The sequence below is a fragment of the Eubalaena glacialis genome, chromosome 19, assembly GCF_028564815.1.
Source record: "Eubalaena glacialis isolate mEubGla1 chromosome 19, mEubGla1.1.hap2.+ XY, whole genome shotgun sequence".
NCBI lineage: Eukaryota > Metazoa > Chordata > Mammalia > Artiodactyla > Balaenidae > Eubalaena > Eubalaena glacialis.
The window spans coordinates 62,139,664-62,145,663 of record NC_083734.1 but is presented as its reverse complement, the minus strand read 5'-3'; positions in this window follow the sequence as shown (position 1 = coordinate 62,145,663).

Below are 6,000 nucleotides of genomic sequence, written 5' to 3'. Positions count from 1 at the left end.
TTGCCCCCGACCTGTGCTTTAGAAGGTCCTGCTCTGACCCTCTTCTGCTGCAGTCCCTACTCACAGGGTGAGGCCAAGGGACCCACTCATAGCCTGTGCTCCCCCCCCAGACCAAATGCACCCACCCCTAGGGCGAGGGGTGTCCAATGGAGGCTGTAGGGAGGGGTGTGCACAGAGCATGGCGTGTGGGCTGAGGCATCCCCTCATCCCCATGACCTTGATGGCGCAGCTGTTGCTTTATCAATTGGACAAGCAAATACTTTTGACAGAAGGAAACATGGTGACACAGACTAAAAGCCTGCTCTGTCATTTTATATAACTCCCCCCAAATACTCTGAGATTATTGCACCCACTTTACAGATTAGAAGACAAAGCCCATGCTCTGAATGCACTGTGCTGACATCTCCACTTGAACCTCTGCCCTTTGGTTGAGGTGATTCCTTACCTGACACTCCTGGTGCTGGTGAAAACTAATAAACCCCGCCCTTCTTCAGAGTTCAGATTTGGGGGACAACATCCAATATGCATATATTTTTCTCACTGTTGTTATCAACAGACCCTGTTGGGGAAGAGAGACATCAGCGTCTGTGAGTGAATCTGAGCACAGGAAAGAGAAGAGATTTTTCTTTTGTTCTCTTCTTTCTTTCTTTCTTTCTTTTTTCCTTTTATTGAAGTGTAGTTGATTTACAATGTTAGTTACTGCTGTACAGCAAAGTGATTCAGTTATACATATATATACATTCTTTTTTTATATATATTCTTTTCCATTATGGTTTATCATAGGATATTGAATATGGTTCTCTAGAAGAGAGATGTTTCAACCATAGAAGGAAGAGCTCAGGAAATACCTGGGACAACGTTCTGACCAGGACAATATTGCTAAACCTTCAGAAGGTTTTTAAAGAAGTTTGGTAGCTTCGTCCTCAAATAATCTAAAACTGAATCTCTCATGTATGGGCTGAGATGGAGTGCATTTGTTCTATAATTTAATCCTCAGGACATATCTTTAGGTATCAATACTCCCATTTTACAGATAGGAGAGGCAAGGCTCGGATATGTTAACTGAGTTCTCCCCAGGTTCCCGTACTCTGCTCCCTCTCTGGGAAACGAAACGACTAGCAAACAATCTGATATGCTTCGTATGGTTTAACCAGAAAAGCGGATGACCTCAACTTGCTGCTTGAGGGACTTTTTCCTATTACCATTCTGTGTATTAGCAGAAAAAGGGAAAGCAATCACAGTACAAAACTGCTTGCCACACAAAGAAATGCTCCCTCTTGCTTTTATCTCCTCCCCATCTTCTCGTGTGTGGGTCTGGCATAACCCTCCCACGGCTAGGGGACAGGCCGCAACTGAAGCGAGAGAAGGACCTCTGGGGCCGGTGCTCATCTTCCAGACCTCTGACTGTGATTCTGATTCAGCAGCGGGTGAGTTTCCCTGAGTCCTGCCGTGCGCTAGCCCTCCTTTTCCTTAGCAGCTGACACAGGAGTTTGGAGACAGATGCGCTGATGGCATTATTTGCTCCAGGGAGCCAGGATGTCATAGTCTGACAAAGGCAACACGGACTGTTTCTCAGTGCCCCTGGGTGAGCCCTTACTGCATGATGGTCAACACGTCCTGGCATTTATACTGAGGCAAAGGCTAGGTCTATAGGCCATGACGTGTGATGATGCCCGGCCAGCCAGCTAGCCAGGAGCGTGGTTCCTGCTAGTACACGTTCCGAGGGAAAAAAAAACACGCAGCAGCTGGGCTGGGAGCAGAGGATGTTAAGATACAGGAATCAGCTGAGATTTTGCACACTTAAACTTCCTTGGAGAAACAGAACTTATGTTAGAGGACCTTTACCTGTTACTGGCAAGGGGCAGCCCATTTACAGGCAATAAAACATAAAAAGTCATCCTCATCTTGAAAAGCTGCAAGGGAAAAGAAAGACGAGAGATTGAGCTAGGATGTTTTGAGTTTCCCAGAAAGAGCTTCAGATTTCCAAGCAAAGCCTTGTGTTGAGTGTTATATAAATAGACTGCCTATAAATGCGTCCGAGGCAGTAAGCAAGGTCTAAGCGTTTCTACGAGAGCTGGTGTGTGTCTTTCAGACACAGGCTTTTGACTTTGGAGAAGCTGAGTGAGGTCACAGCTGGTCAACACCAGCTCATGGATCTTTCTCGGAGGCTGAGAAAAATACAACCAGTAATTAAAATCATGTTCTCCTTTAATAACAACAGCAACAAAACCCAGCGACAACGCAATTCCACATGCCGAGTTTCATACAAAACTTTCCCCATGAGAGGCTTATTCTGGTAGGGGCACCATCGCATTTCATAACAAAAAAAGTTGCCTTTTCATATGGAACTCACGTTAAGGGAACATCTGGGGCTTCCGCCACCATGTAAATATTGCCAGAAGCGTGGCTCCTCTTTTCTTATTTCTACATCAACCACCTGGAACATTTTACAAACCAGAGCCTGAATTCCATCACAGAACATCTTAGTAGAATCAGCCTAAAAGCTGGTAAACTTTGAGGTGGCAGTTAGCCCGAAAGGGGCTGGAAAAACAGACCAAGCAACCACCCAACAAATAAACAAACTTAACTGTTTGTTCCTTAAATTTGATCTTCATACACTTGGGCACTCGGGGAACTACCACTTTTCGGCATATCAGAAAGAGCCCTGGGTTCAGAGTCAAAAGGGGGGATTTCTTAGTTCTGGCTCTGCGACTGGCCAGGCTGAGGGAGGCTGTGAGTAGTATATCACTCAGACCTTTCTTCCCTCAGTTTCCTCCTGCTCTGGGAGTGAGCTTAATGCTGGGTGTTCCTGTCAGGCTATTGTGAGCAGAGAATGAGATCAAGTAGGTCAAAGTGCTTTGTGGCAGTTAAAACATTACACACACACACACACACACACACACACACACACACACAACTGTAAGGGATTTGTATTATGGGAGGACTAGGAATTCCCTTCCTTTCCTGGGACAGAAAGGAAGACATGAAAAATCTATGCCTGTTTTACCTGTAAGAAAGAATTAGAATCCACCTATTTATAACACTGATGATGAGACAGAAGACAGTTTAGTAACGAGAACCGTGGATATGTCGTCATCCTTATTAGAAAATTAACACATGGTTTCACCATCCAGTAATGTGACTGATTTTTAAATAAACATATTTAAAGGTGTGTGGTCCTGTCCTGAATAGAGAGTAGTCACCTTGGCAGGTGAAACACTTATTTAAATTATATGTCCCATCATTCCAAAAAAAATTTTTTTGTTTTTAACTCTTCTTTTGGAATTGTTCCTAGAGCCTCTGGCACATTCTTTCGAACATGTCTGAGGGTGACAAATTTTTGTCCTTTGTGGAAAATACTGATTTTTGTAAACAGCCCAAAGTTATTTGGCATGGAGTTTGGTAAACGGGTTAAGTAATGCCACTTTTTTAAAAACTGTGACTATAAGATAGGAAAACTTTCTTTCAGTTCCAACAACAAGTTACAAATAGTTGGAGTTCCCTGGTGGTCTAGTGGTTAGGACTCTGCGCTTCCACTCTAGGGGGCACAGGCTCAACCCCTGGTTGGGGAGCTGAGATCTGCAAGCCAAGCAGCACAGCCAAAAAAAAAAGGAACAAATAGTACATTTCAGGAATCGACAGTATTGCTAGAAAGGATCCTTCATAAGGTGCCCACATTAGAGTAGAAAAGCCATCTGGAAATGCATTTCTACAATTTTAGTCACACCTTCATTATTTATCTAGCAAGACTGTTTGCCACTAGACTTAGAGTTTCCAGAAAGAAAAGAGCACTGCAACTAATTAACTGTTTAATCATTTTATCACAGCTCCTCTGGGCATCTGAACCCCTCATTTGCATATGGATTAACTGGCTAATACAGATGTTTCCAATGAACTCACATCTGGGTCTACTGAAAATGGAGTAGCCAGCCAATCCAATTCCAACCAACAAACTCTATATTCCCTTAAAAAGTTTAGAATTTTTTTTGATTATGAAACTATCTGAAAATTAGAATATCACTAATATCATTACAACGTAACCTGAAGCAACAACTAGAGTGGATTTGCTTCTGGTGCAAATAATTTAAACTGTTAGCATTACTTTAAAATAATCATAATCAGGGAATTCCCTGGCTGTCCAGTGGTTAGGACTCTGCGCTTTCACTGCTGAGGGCCCAGGTTCAATCCCTGGTCAGGGAAATAAGATTCCACAAGCTGCACAGCCAAAAAAAAAAACGCCAACAAACCATAATCACACTTTTATTCACTGAATATTGCACAGTGTTAAATGAATCCAAAGACTTTTATGGAAACTATTGTTTTCCCTACTTCATTTTTTTTTTATTGTGGTGAAATTTACATAACATTAAATTCATCATTTGACCATTTTAAAGTGTACAATTCGGGGGAATTTAGTACATTCCCAATGTTCTGTGAATGAACCATCACCACTACCTAGTTCCTAAACATCTTCATCACCCCAAAAGGAAAGCCTGTACCCATTAAGCAGTCACTCCCTGTTCTCCCCTCCCCCTGCCCCTGGCAACTACTAATCTGCTGTTTCTATGGATTTGGTTATTCTGGGCATTTCATATAAATGGAGCCTTACACTGTGTGGCCTTTTGTGACGGGCTTTTTCATGTAGCATAATGTTTTCAGGGTTCATCCACGTTGTAGCATGTGTTAGTACTTCACTTGCTTTTATGGCTGAATAATTGCGTTGCATGGATACACTACATTTTGTTTATCCATCCATCCATTGATGGATCTATGAGTTGTTCACCCCTTTGGGCTATTCTGAATAGTGCTGCCATGAACACAGGTGTACATTTTTTTCTTTGAACGCCTGTTTTCAATTCTTTTGGGTATATACCTAGGAGTGGAATTGCTGGGTCATATGGCAATTGTATGTTTAACTTTCTGAGGAGCCACCAAACCTCTAGCTCATTTTAATGCTCATGTTTTCAAGGTGGCTTGATGACCAGACAGTTAGAAGCAGTTGGACAACTGCAGCCAGACTCCAGGCTGGGCCCAAAGAGGTGTCTTTTTTTCAGAAACACTGATTAGAGCAGCTGGGCTTGATCTGAGCCAAGCTTGTTCCAACAGAAGGTTACAGGCAGGGCTTGGAACAGCTTTCTCTGCTGGTCTACGTGTCACAACATGAGCTGGCAGGGCGGGAATACCTTCTTGCCTCCTAGGGATCCTTGGTTCTCCAATTGTGTTGCACACACTTCTGGAAAAAGAAAAAAAGATGTTACCTACCTAACTGATAGGCTTCTCTCTTCCTGCTTTTGTAGAATTCAAATTAGCATCTGAAGTCCAGGTAGAAATGGGTGTTTGGGGGCCAATGCTATACCCCTGTCCTGGGCAGAGGTCTGTCCTTTCATGGTTGGAGAACAGAGCTTCCCAAACACTAGCTGAGGCTACAGAGAGATCTTGCATCCCGGGTGGACTTTTACCATCTATTTTGCCTGAAGGCACGGCCTAGTGATTCTGACCCTATCAATCCACAGATACTGGAGTTGAACCGACCCTACTTTGTATATTGTAGCTTACCCACCCCTGTGAGCTTGGCCAGGACAACAGGAGATAATCCTACTGTAGGTATTGTTTACTGCAGCCAATTTACCGAGTCATGAGGCTCCTCAGCCATTAACCCAACCCGGCCAGTAAACTGAGTAGCACTGATTTTTAAATTTAAACGTGTTCATGAGCCTCTCAGACTGCTGACCTCTTTCTCACCTCAGTGCCTGACACATAGAAGTTTCTGAGCCCCAGAAGCCCCAATCAAGGAGCATTAGGGCTGCACTGCCATAAACAGAGACCGACCCAAATGCCTTTTTCCACTTGAAACTAGAACACTAAGAGAGAAGAAGTTGGCTTCCGGGGTCCTTGCGATGCAGTCTCTCTGCCAAGCCAGCTGTCACTTGTCGCTTGTCTCCTGGCAGCCCTTCAGGTGTCCTGGCCTGAATCCGCTATTAAGATAGAAAAAAAGTCCCT